The 20,478-nt window shown below is 40.0% G+C and overlaps 1 long non-coding RNA gene across 5 annotated transcripts in view; it reads left to right on the forward strand.

Annotated features, from left to right (window-relative positions):
- Positions 1-20,478, forward strand: part of LOC135229307 (uncharacterized) — a 146,074-nt gene that overhangs the window by 16,731 nt on the left and 108,865 nt on the right. For all 5 annotated transcript variants that reach the window (XR_010320091.1, XR_010320094.1, XR_010320093.1 and 2 more), the window contains one exon: positions 15,208-15,355. This is a non-coding gene — a long non-coding RNA (uncharacterized LOC135229307). The remainder of the gene's footprint in view (positions 1-15,207; positions 15,356-20,478) is intronic.

Here is a 20,478-nt window from a genome sequence, read left to right on the forward strand (position 1 = left end):
GTGACCATGAGGATTACAATTAATATCTTATGTTTATAACAATCTTCTTTTAATTAATACAAATTTAGCTTCAACAGTATACAAAATTCTGCTTTTATTCAGCTCAGTTACCTCCCCTACTTACGTTGCTGTTACAAAAATTGCATCTTTATACATTGTGTGTCCATTAAGAGAGATGTGTAAGTATTTTTATGCATTTGTGCTTTAAATCATATATGAGAAAAAGAGAGGCGTGATATAAAAATATTACTGACTTTGTTTTATCTAAGTAGTTACCTTTACGGAGTCTTTGTTTCTTTTTATGGCTTCAAGTTACTGTCTAGCGTCCTTCCGTGCCAGCCAGGATGATTCCCTGTAGCATTTCTCATAAGGCAGTTCTGCTGCTAACACACTCCCTCAGGTTTTGTGTATCTGGGCATGTCTTAATTTCACCTTCATTTTTGAAAGATAGTTTTGCTAGATATTGAAATCTTGGTTCATAGTTTTGTTTCTGTATTTTTTTTCCAGTACCTTAAATACATCATCCCACTATTTTCTTGTCTCAATGGTTTCTGATGAAAAATCAACAGTTAAACTTGTTGAGACTCTCTTGTACCTTAGGAGTCACTTATCTCTTGCTGCTTTCAAGTTTCTGTCTTCGTCTTTTGACATTTTGATTATGTCTGTCTGTGAATATCTATGTATTTACTGTCCTTTGAGATTATTGAGCTTCTTGGATATCTAGATGACATTTGGGAAACTTCCAGTCATTACGTTTTTAAATATTCTTTCTGTCCTTTCATCTTTCTTTCCTTTCTGGGACTCCCTTAATGAGTATATTGGTATGCTTGATGTTGTCCCGCAGGTCCCTTAGGCTCTGTTCATTTTCTTCATTCTTTTTCCTTCATGCTCCTCAATTAGAACAATTTCAGTTGTGCTTTTTCAAGTTTACATTTTCCTGCTTTCTTGCTCAAATCTGCTGTTGAGCTCCTCTAATGAAATTTTTATTTCAGCTATTCTACTTTTCAGCTCTATAATTTCTATTTGGTTCTTTTGTATAATATTTCTTTATTAATATTTTCTACTTGTTCATACATTCTTCTCTTGGATTCCTTTTTTTGTGTGTGTGTCTATGGTTTCTTTAGCTCTTTGAGGAAATTTAAGACAATTGGTTTAAAATCTTTGTCTAGTAATCCCAATATCTGTGTTTCCTTAGGGATGCTTTCTGTTCATTTCTCTTCTTTCTTTCTTCTTAACAAATGAACCATCCTTTTCTTTTTTCTTTTTATGACTTAAAATAGTGTGTTGAAAACTGGATATCTTAAATATTATAATGTAACTCTGGAAATCAGATTCCCCTCTGTCATTAGGGTTTGCTTTTTTTTTTTTTAATTGTTGAGGGCCAGTCATCCATTTGCTTAGTGATGTTTCCAAACTATTTCTGCAAAGATTGTATGTCTTCTCATGTGTGGACACTGAAGTTCTGTTCTGTTATCTCATCAGTCAGTTCATGACCTGCAGTGCTTTCTTTAAATGCTTGTAGCCAAAAAGAAAAAGTAACATTATCCCAGTCTTTGCAGATTGGCTCTGAACTGGCGTGTTCTTTCAGTGCTAAGCAAGAGTGCCTAAAACTCTGCCTTAGCCTTCACTTCCTGCCCCTGTGGAGCCCAAAGATCAGCCAGAGGTGCAAGCCTAAAGCTTTGTCAGGATCTTTATGAGCATGTCTTCATCCTTAGGCAAGAACATTGCGCTTCAGATTCCTCAGTATATGTGGTAGCCCTTCAAAGCCCTTAAACCACCAACCATTGTCCTCTCAGCCCCCCTTTTTCCAAGCTTTTGGATGTCTCTGCTGTTTTCTCTGTCCTTCATCCTTTAACCCTGGAGGTAGGACCAATTCTTTGAGCTTCGTACTCCTGAGTTTCCATCACATCATACATTTTTTCTTGTGTGCTGTTGAGTCAATTCTGACTCATAGTGACTATAGGATGGAGTAGAACTTCTCCAAAGGGTTTCTAAGGCTGTAATCTTTATGGAAGGAAACGGTCATATCTTTCTCCTGTGGAGTAGTTGGTGGATCAAATCAAAAGGTTTAACAGCTGAGTGCTTAACCATTGCACTACTGGGGCTCCTTTTGACATCATGCATCATAATAGATTTTTAACACACCCCTCAGAAACATAGAAGTCCATAAATTATCAAGGATACAGAAGATTTAACATGTAAAAAAATACCAAATTGATATATGTGTATGTGTGTGTATTATCTAACCATGAAAGAATATACATTCATCTCATGCACATACATAGTGTTTATAAAAATTAACTGTATACTGTGTTATAAAGCAAGTCTCAACAAATTTCAAGAGTCTGCAATAATATAGAGGATACTATGTAAGTACACCATAATTAAAAAAAAAAAAACCATCTTCGAAAATGCAAATACAAAATCTCCATTTTTTTTTTATGTAAGTACACCATAATTAAAAAAAAAACCATCTTAGAAAATGAAAATACAAAATCTCCATGTGCTTGGATCTTTTAAAATACTATGAGTCAAAAAAGACATCATAAAGAAAATTAGAATACATTTTGAAGTGAACAATTATGAACATAGTGCATATAAAAATTTGTGCAGTACAGACAATATATTATAGGAAACTTATAGCCTTAAAAATATAATTGGAAAGAACAAATCTTGAAAAATAAGTGAGTTAAACATCCATTCAAAATGTTGGGAAAAAACCAGAAACAAACATTCATAGGAATTTTTGTTTCTATTAATGATTGAATACATGCAACAGACGATCAACAAAGACTAAAGTTGATTCTTAGAAAATGCTAGTAAAATTGAGAAACTTTAGGCAAGATTGATCAAGTGAAAAAGAATGAAGATATAAAAAACGAATATCAGGAATTAGAAAGAAAATGACTACAGATCTTGCAGAACTTAAAGATAATGTGAGAATGTTATGAACCGTATTAGCCAATAAATTTGCAAATTAAGGTAAAGTAGGCAAACGTATCATACCATGTAAGTTAATAACAACGATTCAAGAAGAAACAGGAAGCAAAAGTAATTCCATAACTGTTCATAGAATTGAATTAGAGCTCAAACTATTCTCAAAAAGAAAACTTCATGTCAGATGGCTTTTCCTGCAAATTCTGCCAAATATTCAAGAAATATTTCACAAATTCTTCAATATAAAATGAAATATATACCCAAACTCATTTTATAAAGCTTGTAGAATGAATATTGATACCAAAACCTGACAAGAGCAGCACAAGATGGGAAAATTACAGGCCAATGTCACTGATGAACATAGATGCAAAATATAAAAATAAATAGGCAAAACAAATGCAGCAATACTCTAAAGAAGAATATATTATGACCAAGTTGGTTCTATCCCAAGACTTCAAGGTTAGTTTAACATTCGAAAATGAATCAGTATAATTTGCCATATGTACAGGAAAAATAAATGTGATTATATTAATAGGTGTAATAAAATAAGTATTTGATAACCTTCAGCATCCACTCATGTTTTTTAAAAGAACATCTAGCATGCCATGAGACCTGAAGAACCAGAAGGTTCCCGGCTGCTGTCGCTGAACATTTTCATCAAAGAGTCCATAGAAAAGTCCTGATCAAAAGGGGGAAAATGCAGAATAGAATTTCAAATTCTCATGAACCCTAGACTTTTTGGAGCCACTGAGGGTGAATGAACTCCTGAAACTATTGCCGTGAGATAATCTTTAAACATTACACCAAAAGCATTCTCTTGAATCATCTTAAAACCGAAGTATGAAAAAGAAAAAACCAAACTGTTGCTGTTGATTCCGACTCAGAGACTCTGTAAGACAGAATAGCACTGCCCCATAGAGTTTCCAAGGTGCAGGTGGTGGATTCAAACTGCTGTTCTTTTGCTTGGCTACCGTATCACTTAACCACTGTGCCATGAGGGCTCCAGAACATTAGCTTACTTAACTAATAAAAATGGTCTACCTTGAGCATATGCTCTTTTAAGAACTGTCTACATGGCATCAGATTGACAACAGCTACTGAAAAGATTAGATAGGAACCTTAAGGAGCAGTGGGTTTATGTTAATGACAGAGGAACAACTCAGAAAAGGAGGGTAAGAATGGTTGCACAACTTCAAGAATGTAGCCAGTGTTATTAAATTGTACAGGTAGAAACTGTTGAGTTGGTGTATGTTTTGCTGCATATATTCTCAACCACAAAAAATACATTTACAGGTAATAATTAACAAAAAATGTCAAGGAGAGCTAAATATTTTGAAAATAAGACAGAGTTGCATGTGAGAGAATGAGTGGGGTGAGCTGTTTTAGATTAATAGTCAGTAAAGGCTTATGGGAGCAGGATATTTGAGGAGATAACTGACCTATATCAAAGGAGAGAATAGCTGTATGAAGTTCTGAAGGGAGGGATATTGCCAATAAAGGAAAGAGTTGTTTCTGAGGCCCTTAAATAACCAAGTGTTTTGGCACGTTTGAGGAAGCTCAGGAAATAAGTCATGGCTAGTGTGGAGTGAACCGAGGGAAGACTGTTAGGAAATGAGGTTAGTATGGTGAGCAAGCCCCGCATCATGAAAGACCATGGGAAGGATTTGGGAATTTTTCCTAATTGCCATGAGAAGCCACTGAAATGATGCTGTTATGTAGATTGTAAGAGGGAAGATCGGTGCATGGAGTCCAGTTTTAACCAAGAGATGATGGTGGATGTAAGGAGGAGGTAGTGAGAAGTGGATAGAGTCAGGATTTATGTTAAGGTAGTGCCAAGAGTCCAGAATATGTCAATGGATTGGATGCAAGATTTGAATAAAGGAGAGAAATCAAGGATGATTTCTAGGTTTTTGTCCTGAACAACCCAGAGGATAGTGAGAACATTTGCTGAGATAAGGAAGACTGGGAGGTAGATAAGACACTTGGATGAAGAATTTTATTTGAACCACATTAAGTTTGAAATGCCTAGTAGACATTCAAGGGGAGATGTGAGGTCAGCCATTGGTGAAGGAACAGGGCAGAGTATGTAAATGAGGGTATCCTAGGGCTCAGGTGGAATCGACTGCCATGAGTTGGCTCAGATAACCTAGACAGTGAGGATTGATGAGTGATGTTACTTAAACAGGGCATGGAAATCAATGAAAAAGGTGTGGGAGTGGCAGGGAAGCTAAGGTAGAGAAGTTTCTCTCTCCCTAAACCTGATTAGCTGGATTTGAAGACATCATAAGTTCCTGTATGAGAAATATCCAGCAAATTGCCAGTTGATTTAATAAATTGATAAAAAAGTCCACCTTTCAGCCAAAGATTGAAAAACAAACAAACCAATTGCCATCCAGTGAATTCTAACTCTTAGCAACCCTATAGGACAGAGTAGAACTACCCCATACGGTTTCTAAGGAGCAGCTGGTGAATTCAAACAGCAGACCTTTTGGTTAGCAGCTGAGCTCTTAACCACTGCACCACCAGGACTCAGACCAAGAATAACACACGTGAGGAACTTACTCCTTAGTTCAATCAAGTATGTAGAAATTGAAATTTGTAATTTTGGACATTCCCCTCTTTTTTTTCAAAATGGGGGGCATTGAGATGGAGGATTTTCCCATGCCCACCATCCTAAGGGATTTAATTAACCCATAGTTGAGACATTGTAAACATCTGAAGAAATTATTACCTTTGAGAAATTTGAGGGTGAGTAGGCATATCACCTGGCTCCTCTTAAACTCCTTTTAAAAACCTGACTTGAAGACTCACCTGCCTTTTTGAATAAGTGCCAGCTTGAATAGGCAGGGTTCAGGGAATTGCCAACCAAAGGTATGGTTTCTCCAGAGGCCTCCAAGGGATGTAAAAGAAGAATGGAGCCAGACCCCGTGCTTGGGACACACCACTGGTATGAAATATTTGAGTGTGTGTGTGGTGAGGGGAGCACTGGGTGTGGGAGAGTGGGGTGGGTGGGTAATAGGGAAATGCCTGGTTTTTTTTTTTTTTTTTTTTAAGAAACAGTTTTTTACTTTTTTTTTTTTTTAAATTACAATGAACAGTTCAGTGGAGACATGTTCCTTATCTGCAGGGGCTAGTGGAAGTGCTGACAGCTGAGAATGTAGTCTGCTCCCCAACTGCGAGTTGGCATTTTGGAGAGAAAACTTGATGTTTGGAGCACTGACTGGCCCTGCCTTTTCTAAATAATTAAGGGTGGTGGGGTGGTGGTAAGAGAAAGAGAATGGTCTATGAACACTGACCCTGGAAAATTAACTCCCGAGTGTGTGGGTTGTGGATAGCAGGAAAAGAACATCACCTGCAAATGACAGCAGTGCCTTTATTTATTTATTTATGCTTCTTTTTAGTTCTGAGTTGTTTTTAAGCCACAAATTAATGGGGCCACCATGAGTTTTCAGAGAATGAGTTTTACAAAAATCTAAGTGTTTAAAATATTGCAAGGATTTACTTATATATGCTGTATATGAGAAAAGTCCTTACAGTTACAGGGAGGAGAAAGAAAGTATATTCAGGAATTAAATTTTCACAGTTCTCTGAATTCTTATATTTCTCCTGTTGTCCATTTTTCTTTTTTTGTCCTTCATCCACCCCTTCCACCTTGACCCACTGTCTTCATCATCTAGTGCTGCCGTAACAGAAATACCATGAGTGGATGGCTTTAACCAAGAGAAATTTAATACCTCACATTGAAGTAGGCTAATAGTCCACATTCAAGGCATCAGCTCTAGGGGAAAGCTTTCTCTCTCTTTCGGCTCTGGAAGAAGGTCCTTGTCCTTAGCCTTCCCATGGTCAAGGAACTTCTCAGGTGCAGGGACCCTGGGTCCAGGAGACATGCTCTGCTCCTGGTGCTGCTTTCTTGATAGTCTGAGGCCCCCAACTCTCTGCTTGCTTCCCTTTCGTTTTATCTCTGGAGAGATAAAAGGTGGTGCAGGCCACACCCCAGGGAAAGGTGACCTGCGTGAGGGTGGTGTTACAATCCCACCCTAATCCTCTTAAAGTAAAATTACAATCACAAAATGGAGGACAACTACACAATAGTGGGAATCATGGCCTAACCAAGTTGAGACACACATTTTTTAGGGTCATAATTCAATCCATGACACCCACCAAACCAAACTTGTCACCATCAGAGTTGATTCCAACTCACAGAGACCCTAGTTGATTCGAACTCATAGAGACCCTATAGCATAAAAAATAGAGTAGAACTATTCGATAGAGTTTCCAAGGACTAGTTGGTGGATTCGAACTGCTGACCTTTTGGTTAGCAGCTGAGCTCTTAACCACTATGGCACCAGCACTCCTCTTGATCCACAGTCCACCCTAATTCACCACTGTGTTAGAAACTAAGGTTTTGCTACTCTGAAATAAGACCCTTTTACTATACTTTTGTGTTAGTGGTTGCTTTTGGTACGTCTTTAGGCACTGAACAGTTACCTCATACCCGTTAAAAACCCATTGCCACTGAGTCTATTCCAACTCATAGCGGCCCTATAGGGCAGAGCAGAACTGTGCCATAGACTTTCCAAGGAGCGCCTGGTGGATTTGAACTGATGACCTTTTGGTTAGCAGCCATAGCTCTTAAACAGTACACCACCAGCGTGGGAGGGGTTTAACTGATGACATGATGTCTGAGCTCCAAGGGAGATGGAATGGATGTGCAGGAGAAGGGCATGCAGAGTCTGCCTGTATAGTCCCCAGAACTCTGTTCAAGATCATAACACACCTCAGTAATCACTTGAATCTAAACATACAACTTTAACAGTTGATGTAAATGACTTTACACATGAATTTTGGAACTCAACTCTTTCTCAATGGAAGTTCCTTCAACCTAGCCGTTTGTTTGTATTCCCTTAATAATTATGAAAGCTAACAATTATTGTGTTCATTCTGTGTGTAAGGCCTTTTTCTAAGTGCCTTGTGTGTTTTATTTAACCTGCGTAACAACCTTTTGAATAAGACCCATTTTAGAAATGGGAAACTGAGGCAGTGAGAGGTAAAGTAACGTGCCCAGATCACCCAGCTGATAAATTGAGTTAGGATTTAAACCCAGGCAGTTTGTTTCAGAATTTGCTTATGTAATCACTGTACATGACAGCAGTGAGCCCTAGTGGCTCTGTGGTTAAAGAACTTGGCTGCTAACTGAAAAGTCAGTGGTTCGAACCCACCAGCCTCTCTGTAGGAGACAGATGTGGCAGTCTGCTTCAGTGAAAACCCTATGCGGCAGTTTTACTCTGTCCTTTGGGGTCACTGTGAGTTAGAATCGACTTGATGACAGTGGGTTTTGGCACATAATACTAATGTGCAGTGTATTCTGTATGCCGTGTATATGTTCAGAAACTAATTTTCCAAACATTTATGCCATATATAGATTACCAATCCAGTTGCCGTTGAGGAGATTTTCACTCATGACGACCCCGTGAGTTTTCAGAGTAGGACTGCCCTCCATACGGTTTTCAATAGCTGTGACTATTTGGAGGTAGATTGCCAGGCCTTTCTTCCAAGGCAACTCTGAGTGTATTTAAACTGCCAACCTTTCAGTTAGTAGCTGAGCACTTAACTCTTTGTGCCACCTAATACATATATATACTAGGAGGTTTTCCTCCTTATTTGTACTTTAACGTTTTTTAGACTCTTACGAATACTTGTTCCTGGCAGTGAACTGGATGCTAAAGAACAGAATAGGCACATGTAACCCTCTCTCACCTTCTCCCTCCCCTCTTCCACAGAGATGAAATGAAAAGGAATTAATGAAGACAGATCACTGGATTAGGACCCATACTCAGGGCTATAACAGCATGGGGGGTTTCTCCTGTCACTTCAGTTCTTGTTCAGGAATTGGTACCTGCTTTTTGTGAATCACAAAGACCAGTGCTGTATATCAAGCCATTTAGATTTGGGGTATGGAGCAGTGATTTAAAAAAATTAAATTTTATTTTCAGAGATTTTTTCTAATAATTGTTTACATTTATTTACTTATTTTTAAAGTTAGACCCTGCTTTATTTTAGAGAGGAACAAACTTTAAAAGTTTTTAAGCAAACATTGGTCAGGGCTGGGCTTTTTTTTTATATTAACTTTTATTGAGCTTCAAGTGAACGTTTACAAATGAAGTCAGTCTGTCACATATAAGTTTGTATACACCTTACTCCGTACTCCCACTTGCTCTCCCCCTAATGAGTCAGCCCTTCCAGTCTCTCCTTTCGTGACAATTTTGCCAGCTTCCAACTCTCTCTATCCTCCCATCCCCCCTCCAGGAATTGGCACCTCCTTTTTGTGAATCACAAAGACCAGTGCTTTATATCAAGCCATTTAGATCTGGGGTATGGAGCAGGGATTTAAAAAAATTAAATTTTATTTTCAGAGATTTTTTCTATTAATTGTTTACATTTATTTTAATTGTATATTCTAAAACCCCTACAAAAAGGCATGAAATAATTGTTTAAATTTTAATTCATATGGGTCAAAATGTATGTTAAACTACCTATCGTCATCTTCACAGTCGTCGTTATGTTTGAGCCAATTGTTGTGGCCACTTGTTACCAAGTATGACCTGCTTCTCCAGGGACTGATCTCTCCTGACAACATGTCCAAAATATGTGAGATGAAGCCTCGCCATTCTTGCTTCTAAGGAATATTCTGGCTGTACTTCTTTCAAGACAGATTTGTTCATTCTTTTGGCAGTCCATGGTATATTCAATATTCTTTGCAAACATCGTAATTCAATGCCTTCAATTTTTCTTTGGTCTTCCTTATTCATTGCCCACCTTTCGTGTGCGTATGAGGCGACTGAAAGCACCATGGCTTGAGTCAGGGGCACATTAGTTTTCAAGGTGACATCTGTGCGTTTGAACACTTTAAAGAGGTCTCTGGCAGCAGATTTGCCCAATGCAATGTGTCGTTTGATTTCTTGACTGCTGCTTCCGTGGGTGTTTATTGTGGATCCAAGTAAAAATGAAGCCCTTAGTGACGTGAACATTTTCTCCGTTTATCATGATGTTGCTTATTGGTCCAGTTGTTAGGCTGTTAGTCTGTAGTCTTAGATCTTCAGCAGTAAATGCTTTAAGGCCTCTTCACTTTCAGCAAGCAAGATTGTATCATCTGCATATCTCAGGTTATTAATGAGTCTTCCTCCAATCCTGATGCCTTATTCTTCTTCAGACCAGCTTCTCAGATTATTTGCTCAGCATACAGGTTGAATACATATGGTGAAAGGATACAACGGTGATGCACACCTTTCTTGACTTTAAACCATGCTGTATTCCTTGTTCTGTTTAGATGACTGCCTCTTGTTCTATGTACAGGTTTCTCATAAAAACAGTTAAGTGTCCTGGAAATCTCATTCTTCTCCATGTTATCCATAATTTGTTATGAGCTGGAGTAGGTCTCAGAAATAATGTACCATTTCTTCCAGTTGGTTGTGCATGGCTGCCTACTTCCCTAGGTGGTAGGAGCTAAGGCCTGTCTCAGAAACACTCTCCTCCCCACTTAGCATGAGTTTTCACACTGCTCCATCTTCTTTCCCTTGTGTGTCTCCTGCCCTCCTCAGTGGCTGGGGAAAATGATAGTAGCCCACTGATGAGATTTATTCTTTTATTATACTTTATTTTATTATTTGTTTTTATAACATAGTTCTGTTAAAATCAAGGGTAATAAAAATGTTTGTATGATGGAAGTGGATAATCCCACCCACTGTGTCCATCTAAAGTTTCATGAGAAAACTGTGCCCACAACAGAGGGCTCCCACTCCTCTGGCTCACTGTATTTTCTCCTTGTTTATTTGCTCTTCCCTCTTTCCTGATGGATGCATGGAACCACTGAGCTTCAGGACTCCACAATTCTGCTTTTCATACCAGTGTTACTGTAATCTTGGGTTCATGGGCTGCCTTGCCACAGATTTACTCGTTCTGTTTCTGTTAATTATTTCATTACTTAAAAATCTCTCATGAATTTTTCCAGAAGTACATTCTATTCCTCAAAAACTTGGAAGCAATGGGAAAGTATGCAAAAAAAAAAAAAAACAAGAAAACATACGTAATGCATAGAATAAATTATTAACGTTCCGATATGTCTATTTTCTTGCTTATATTGGCATGTATGTGTATTAGAGTCTCTGGTTGATGCAAATGGTTAATATCTTGAGCTGCTGACAGAAAGTTGGAGTTCAGGTCCACCCAGAATTGCTATGAAAGAGAGGTCTGGCAGCCTACTTCCGAAAACTCAGCCATTGGAACCCCTATGGGGTACAGTTCTACTCTGGCACACTGGTGTCATCATGAATCAGAACTGACTCAATGGCAACTGGTTTTATGTGTGTATTAGCACACACATTTACGTATATTAACACAGATATTATATCCTGATATTTTCATTCAACATTAGTCTTTTCATGGTAATTTTTTTTGTTTTTTTTTAATGAGGGCATTAAATTACTTTATAATATTCTGTGTGCATGTAGTATATCTTTTTTAGCGATTTGACTATAGTTGCAATAATGTGCATGTTTTTAGTAATCTTTAAGCTATACTTACATCTTTTTAACATACATCTCTGCCATTAAATGTCTTTGTTTAAGTGTTGTTTAACACTCATTACGCCTAAGGGATGGTCTCAGAAGCAGCCCTGATCAGTTTTTCTCCCTCTTACTCATGAAGCCCCTTAATGTATTCCAAGGTATCAACTACGAAGGATTTTATGTACTTATCGTTTGTTTATTTTTCTTTCAGTCAGTATATTCCATGGGCCAGAAGTAGTCTATGTTATGCAGATACAGTGGTGAAAGGTACACACTGTCCCTGTCGTCATGAAGGGGACAACCCAGTGCAGGTGGGAGGAGCACTGGGGAAATGCAGCTGAGAGAAAGGACAGACAACCCTCCAGGAACCACACTGGACTTCAGAGAGGCTTGTTGGCTGCTGTTCACCTGGCAGGCTTCTAGATACCCGAGTACCCTTGGGCTTGGTGCCTACTCCTCTCTCTATTGACACCCTCCCTCTAGGATGCCTCAGTGAGTTTACTGCTGTCTATTTGTAGCTAAGGACGTGAGGTTTATACCTCCATCCATTCAAACTCCTCCTGGGTCCAGACTCATATATTCAAATGTCAGCGTAACTCTCTGTATTGACCTCTTTATGCATTATAATGATACTTTCCTCATATGGCCATCATGAAAAGCAAACATGAAAGGAAAAGCACAGGAGTGCCTGGCACCAGTGTAGGTACTCAATGAACATTAGCTGTTGGTATTATTCTTGACATCTCCGTGTGGGGTGAAGTTTTATTACCGGACATCTCCATGTGGATATCTAACAGCTGCACCATGTTATCTAGGCTATGAAAGAATTCTTGGTTCCAACCACCATTCCGTTCTTATCGATGAATTTCTCAAGGCTTCGGTGATGGGAGTGTGTGTTTTTCCACACAATGGACATGATTAGGAATGGTAGGCCAGGTCCTGCACAATAAATTGCTCCAACATTCCTATGGGTGACCATTGAGACAAGTTTCAGCCACTGAATGTAGCAAAGAATTGGAACTGCTCTCAGCTGTTCATGTGAGTACTCTCAATCCAGAATATCTGGTAAGTCGACTGTTAGGGATTGAATTGTGTCCCTCCGAAATGTATGTGGAAATCCTAACCCCTGTACCTGTAATTCTGACCTTGTTTGGAAATAAGGGGCCTGCTTTTATTATGTGAATGAGGTCATACCAATGTAGGGTGGGTCCTAAGCCTAACTCTTCTTAGTTATAAAAGGAGCAGAATACACACAGACACAAACAGGTGAAAAGGAAGACAGACAAAGAAGACAGATGCTTCTAGAAGGCCAGGAACACAAATGATTGCTGGCATCTACTAGAAGCTGAGGTAGACAAGGAAGGACCTCCCACTACAGACATGCCCTGAATTCGAACTACTACCTGCTAAACTGTGAGAAAATAAATTTCTGTCCTTTAAAAGCCATCCAGTTGTGTTATTTTTTGTTATGGAGGGACTAGGTAACTAACACACATACCCGTGCTTATAAGTTCAGCCCAGTGCAGAATAATTTTCTTCCCTCCTTGGTCTAGCCCACCCGAACCTGCTCTTTCCCTATCAGTGTCCTTTGCTTTCACCTAAGAGCTATGACAGAGTCCGCTTGATGCTGACGCACTGAAATTTCAATTTATTTTTTATTTATGATTACTATTAATTACAATATTTTCTACGGTTTTCAATGGAGACAGTCCTATAATCTATGAATAGCAGTTATACTTTTTTTGTACTAGCTTACACTTCCAGTGTTAAATGTTTAATAAAAATAATGATAGAAGCATCCTTATTTTATTTTTTATTAATTTTAAAGAGAATGTCCCACACATCACCATGAACTATCACGCTAGTTGTAGTTTTCCACGTTCGGGAACTCCTTTTCTGTTCCATGTTTGCTCCTAGTCCTTATCTCTCCGTGTGATTGGATTTTATCAACCTGCTTTGCCCCCATCTCTTGAGGTGAGCATATGTCTTCTCTTCTTTCACCTATGCATGTGGTGAATGAAATTACTAAATCTTTAACGTTCACTCAAATTTGTATGCCTACAATAAACCGCCTTGATCATGGCATGTTACGTGGTTTACCCTTTGCTGGATTTCCTTTGCTGGCATCTTATGTAGGGTTTTGCATCTCAGTTACTGAGTGTGCTTGTCCTCTAACTCTTCTTCTACCTTCCTTCTCTAATTTGTTATCATTTTTAAACTAGCCATAAGGATCAAGTTAGGGGAGTGTCTCATGGTTTTCTAATCTCTGTTGACTATGTACAAGATTAAAATGACTGTTTCTTGCATGTTTGCTGGAACCTGACTGGAAACGATCTAGGTCTGCCATTTTCTTTGTAGGGAGATCTTGAACTACTGACCCATTTTATTTAGTGGTTAAAGGCCTCTTCTGGTGCTAATTTACTTGTAAAAAATTCTGATGCATGTTCTAGATTGCTCCAATCTCATCTTTAAATATTGATTATCAGGGCTTGTAGCCTCATGCAAGCCAATTAATCAATCCCAGATTTCCCCAAAGTCAGGCTCTGCAACTATTCCCGGTACCAAATTCCCTCATCTAAGACTTATTTGCAAAGAAAGAGACAACAGTATGCTATCTACGCAGTTGTGTATCCGCAGCCTTCTTGAGTCCATAACGTGAGGTTGCAGTCTTCTAATACTTTTTTTGTAATTGTTCTCTTTCTTATTTTTTTTTTCCTATTTTCACTGCCAATACCCCCCCCAGTCTAGTAGTTTTAAAGTTGTGCGTTTCAGGTTCAAGTCTGTAATCCAGCTGGGATTCTGTGTGTGCTGCATGTGTGCATCAAAAGAACACGCTTCTAGAAGCAGAAAGCAGGCAGTGGGACTGTTGGGTGGTTGGCGGGGCGGGGGGAGGGGAGCTGCTGCCCAGAGAGGGCGCCCGAGGGAGGCAGGAGATGCCGGGCTGCCCACCGCAAGCCTGCAGACTCCAAGGAGGCGGTACCTGCGTGCGCCATGAGCCTTTTGAGACAGGCCCAAGCCCGCCCAGCCGGGTGCTAACCTCGCACCCGCCAGGCTTGCGGGTTCCCCCAGGACTAAAAAAAAAGGGGAAGCCTAAGGCCAAGGAGGGCAAGGTCTAGGGTCTGGACCTGGGAACTGGTTCTGCCACGTGTGATCGCAGCACTTATGCTGGGAAGGGGGGCAGGAAGCATATCGCAACGTGCGTCCGGACGATGACCCAGAAGGGCAGGAGTTGTGGTCACCCACGGACTCTGCGTCTGCATATGGAGGCCCCCAGGGTGCAATTCCAGGAGCAGAAGGCAAAGCCACAGAGGCCACAGTGCACCTCGCCGATGCTTCCCAGGGGCATTGCCCCAAATTTGGGGAACAGTCCCTCCTCTGGGCTAGGGACTTTGTTTCCTCCATTGTCATCACTGACTGTGAGCAGACTCTTGTCTACACAGACCAATGAGGAGTTATCAAAATGAGCTCCAAACTCCGGATTTGAGTTAAGGATCATAAATTAACACAGAGAAATACGACTTTAGCAATAAGTGCCTGCTTGAAGCCCAAGTTGCCTGAAAACATGGAATTTCAGTCTTTCAGCTCCTCTGCTAATCTAGGGACTAAGAACAGGATCTCACTGGAGCTCAAAGATGTGGGGCACTGGAAATACTCCTGGGTCTGTCTGCTCATGGCTGATTGCCTGATTCCCAGTTTTATTATACAGCTTAAATACAGACCAGAAGAGGAGTTTGGGGCTTGACACCTGACATCTTAACACCAGTTCCTGTTTCTTGAGGAAGGAAGAGGTAAAATAAATCAGCGTTTACTGTTTCCTTCTCCATCCCCGGAAGTCCTGATGAAGACCCTCTCAGGTAAGGATTGACAGGGAGTGGCTTGGTTTACTATTCAACTTTGTCCTTCAGTAACTTTGTTTATGTCCTGTGTGTAAACTATTGTGCATTGAGAAGCATTCTAATTCTTGTGCAGAAGGACTAGACCTCCTGCAGAATGACTATATTGTGCCTCCCTCGGGCACCCCTGTCTGCGCAGCACCCCCCACCCCCAACTGCCCAACCGCCTCTCTCCTGGCATTCTGCTTCTAGAAGCATGTTCTTTTGATGCAGAGATGCAGCACACACAGAATCCCAGCTGGATTACAGACTTGAACCTGAAGACCTTATGCAGAATGACAATTTATGAACCACTAAGCTCAGTACTAAAGCAGGTACTTACCCCTCAGAGAAGGCCCTGGGGGAGGTTGACACCTGCATTCCCCAGCGCTCCTGCTGCTCTAGAAGTGCCTGAAATGCCTCTCTGGGAAAGGCCTTCAGAGTAGTAGGCTCATGGCCCACGTGGGAATTCAGGCCTATTTTTCTGTTAGAACGTCTCATTTCGCTCTGAAAATATTATTATCCAGTTTATTCACCAGGCATGAGTACAGACATCTCATATTTTCAAAATTAACCCCATTCTCTAATACTAATTTGCCACCAAGAGTATATTCCAAAGTTTTTCCAATAGGCTAGAAAGTCTTTGCAAAGAGGGGAGTCCTGCGCCATGTTGTACAGTGACAACAGGGTTGGCATAATATGTTTACCGAGATACCTACCACTTTTTTTATTTTTTATTGTGCTTTATTTGAAACTTTACAGAGCAAATTACTTTCTTGTTCAACCATTTATACACAATTGTTTTGTGACATTGGTTGCAATATTCATGATGTGTCAATATTGTCCTCTCCTATGCTCCAGTTCCCCGTTTCCATCCGCCATGATTCCTGTTCCGTCCTGCCCTCTTTTCAGTGCTTTTGGGCTGGTTTTGTACTTTTGGTCTCATACACATGATTGAACTAAGAAACACTTTCTTCACGTGTGTTGTTGTTTGTTTTATAGACCTGTCTAATCTTTGGTGGAGGGCGAACTTCCGAAGATACTTTCCACTTTGTTGCTTTCCATAATTCCTGAAATTCCAAGCCTGCCACCTGAAGAACTTCCTTTAGTGTTTCATTTAGAGCAAGTCTGGTGGCGATGAATTCTCTTAAGCGTCTTTCACCTGAGAATGTCAATATTTTTCCTTTACTCATGAAGGAAATAACAGCCTATAGAACACTGGGTTAATGTTTCTTTTCTTTCAGTGTTGAAAAAATGTTGTTTTCACAGCCTTTTGGCCTCCATGGCTTCTGATGATGAATACAGAGTCATTCCAATTGTTTCTCCTGTGTGAGATGAGTTGTTTTCTCTCTAGCTTCTTTGAAGATATTTTCTTGGTCCTTGTTATTCCACAATTGACAGTGAGGCATTTGGGCGTAAAATTATGTGAGTTTAACTTGTTGGAGTTTGCATAGCTTCTTGAATCTGTAAGTTTATGTCTTTCAACAAATTGGGAAAGTGTTGAGCCAGTATTTCTTCAGATACTTTTTTCTACACCACATATTTTCTCTACACCTTATGGAATTCCAATAAATAAATGTTAGATATTTTTGAATTTTTTTGAGGCTCTGTTCATTTTTTTTTCAATATTTGTTCTCTGTTTTCAGATTGGATATTTTCAATTGAACTGTTTTCATCTCATTGATCCTTTTGTCTGTCAACAGCATTCTGCTGTAGAGCTGATCAAGTGAATTTTTTATCTCTATTTTTCTGTTTTTCCTGTCTAAAATTTTCATTTGTGAATGGTTTCTATGTATTTTTCTATTTTTCTAAGTTGTGCCTGTTACTTCTTTGAGCATGGTTAAAGTAGCTTTTTAAAGTTTTTGTCTGTGATTCCAAGACTGTGTCTTACTTCAATCTTACAGAAAATGTCGATGTTGTTTGTTTTAGGAATCACTTGACCCAGTTATGTTCAGGCTGCAGGTTCTTTCCCAACTTCTGGATGCTGTGGCTCAGATGTCAGTTCAGATTTTGAAGACTTTGCAGTGATATTTGGATGTAATCTATGGGAGTGTCACTCAGTCTGGGACCTTGTTGGTGTTCTAACCCATAATGCAGTTCTCAAAGGATTGATCTACTTCTTAGGGTCAGAGCAAAGCATATGCAACCGTGGGAGTGGGGAGGGGTATGAAAAACAACTTTATGGTACCCCTCTCTTGAGCCGCCTGGTCTCTGTCTCTCTGAGGCTCTCTGATGTCTGAGCAGCTACCTTCCTGGTCCACTGGCAAGAATGTTGGGGCTTTAATCTCTTCATTCTGCTGCGCAATTAAGTGACTGGGTCTGCGTATGAGGCCAAATAATGGTAAGATGGAGAAAACGTAACAGAGATTCCTCTATATTATTTGGTCCTTATATACTTAGGTCAGAGAGAAGGCACACTGTTTCGGGTGATACTTTGAAACAGGTATGGAGAAAAAGGCATTAACAGGTGGATAGCTGCATACTAGGTGTTACGGATTAAATTCTGTCTTCCCAAAATGTATATATCACCTTGACTAGGCCATGCTTCCCAGTATTGTGCGATTATCCACCATTTTGTCAGCTGATGTAATTTTCCAATGTATTGTAAATCCTACCTCTATGATGTTAATGAGCGAAGATTTGAAGCAGTTATGTTAAGGAGGCAGGGCTCAATCTACAAGATTAAGTTCTGTTTTAAGTCAATCTCTTTTGAGATATAAAAGAGAAAAGAGCAGAGAGACAGGGGGACCTCAGTAGCACCAAGAAAGAAGTGTCAGGAGCAGTGCATCCTTTGGACCTAGGATCCCTGTGCTGAGAACCTTCTTGTCCAGGGGAAGATTGGTGACAAAGACCTTCTCGTAGGAGTGACAGAGAGAAAAAGCCTTCCCCTGGAGTTGGCACCCTGAATTTGGACTTATAGCCTCCTAGACTGTGAGGGAATAATTTTCTTTGTTAAAGTCATCCGTTTGTGGTATTTCTGTTACAGGAGCACTAGATATCTAGGACGCTAGGTACCAGGAGATGTACATTTCCCAGCTCTTTCACTCCCAGGGACACTGTGACTAAGTAGCCAATGCCATAAATCCATGCGAGCAGACTGTTCTGATTACTGCTTTGACTCTACTGTCTGTTATGGTAACCACACCCACCTTGTCTTTGTTGATTGAGTGCCACCACTTGGCTGCTACCACCATGGGGTCCAGTCAACTGCATTGTAGTCAGGTGTCTTCATTCAGTTAGGGCAGTTCTCACTGTGGACTCTTACTTATATAAAATAGCAACCACAGAAGTCTTCAATAATGCTGGGGCTTGCTTCCCAAATTTGGACCTCACTGCTATGGTAAAAAGAGAGCCCTCTGGGCACTCCGTGTGTGGGTCTGTGGGTCCAGCCTAATAAATCCATTCTAACATGCCAATTTCCCTCAGCCTTTGGATACCTTCTCCTACAGTATACAATGGCAGATCTGCCATTTCCACTTGATTTATTTTAGGCCACCACTTAATCCATGCTTCAGTAAACCAGCCAAATAAACTATGAGATCCTTTTCTAACCTCTCAAGCTGAAACACTGAATGAAGAATCTATGCTTCCTGGGCCTATATCAATAAACTCAGACTAATCCACCTTTATGTTGCTTGCACCGTTATCCCACACCCATAATAGCCATTCCCACACATATTCACCAGGTTTCTGTATGTATGTATATATTAGAAAAATCAAGCAGTTCTTTTGGAGTTTAGCATAGCTTTTCCTGGATCACACTTCATAGCTCACCTTTCGGGGCTTGTTGGGACTGAAGTCTAGGTATAGGTCTAGAAGCAAAAATGGGCAGTGGCAGTGGGATGTTCAGCCGTGTCTTATAAGGCATCTGCCTAAGGTGATGCCCCAGGCAATGCCCCAGACACCATGCCAGGAGACAACTCAAACAAGACACTTCAGGCACAGCTGGGGTAATCTCATCAGATGGAGGTGGAAGGGATAATTGTTTTACTGGGAAGGGTGGCTTAGCCGGCAAAGTTAGAGAATCTCTTCAGATGGGAGTAAGAGGTCTGGTTCTGTTAGGAAGAGCGATTCAACAGAAATTGGAGGTTCATTGTCCCCCGCTTCCTGACTATCTGCCCATATGTCCTAATCCCAAGTTTCAGGATCCCATTTCTTCCCAATCAGTGCCCTGACTCTAACTTCAGAAACCATTTGAGGTTGGATATTCAACCGGCGCTTTAATTCAGTCACTCTTATGATAAGAATCTGAGTTTATTTTTGGCAGCATTAGCCTCGTTACTATAAGAAATATGGTTTTCTTTCTGGGCACAAGTGGCAGCTTTCAGATCTTGTATGTGGTGCTTGAGCTTTGAGCCCATTTCTTTCATTCACCAGTGTGGCTCCAAAAGCAGGACCAACCAAGCAGCTTCCTTATTATTCTTATTCTGACAAAATTATAGAAAAGTATCAAATATGTAATCAGGCAGAGCCTTGTCTCACAAATATTTGATCCAGTTGTAGTAGTATTTTGCGTATTTCTATTGTCACCTCCCACCATGGATTAGCAATAGCCTATTTACTACTGGAGACAGTCATCAGTGCCTTTAAGACTAGCCAGACTTGAGAATCAATTCAGAAAACTCATCCTTAAGATTTGGTTCCTCTAGAACCACTGTAGGTACCAAATGTCTTAGCCTGGGATCTCTAGAGATGCAAAACTGCTGAACAGAATATATATATATACACACATATATATAAAAAAAAAAGAGTGTGTGTATATATATGTGTGTTTATGTGTGTATATATATATAAAAAAATTTTTTTTTTTTTTTATATGGAAACCCTAGTTGCATAATGGTTAATAGCTATAGCTGCTAACCAAAAGGTTAGCAGTTCGAATCCACCAGGCGCTCCTTGGGAACTCTGTGGGGCAGTTCTGCTCTGTCCTGTAGGGTCACTATGAGTTGGAACCGACTCGACAGCAATGGGTATATATATGTATGTATATATATATATATATATATACACACACACACACATACATATATATACGCATACATATGTTAGTTGTGGCTGTTAGATGCCATCGATCCTGTGTAAAACAGAATGAAACACTGCCTGAT

The sequence above is a fragment of the Loxodonta africana genome, unplaced genomic scaffold (genome assembly GCF_030014295.1).
Source record: "Loxodonta africana isolate mLoxAfr1 unplaced genomic scaffold, mLoxAfr1.hap2 scaffold_185, whole genome shotgun sequence".
NCBI classification, from domain to species: domain Eukaryota; kingdom Metazoa; phylum Chordata; class Mammalia; order Proboscidea; family Elephantidae; genus Loxodonta; species Loxodonta africana.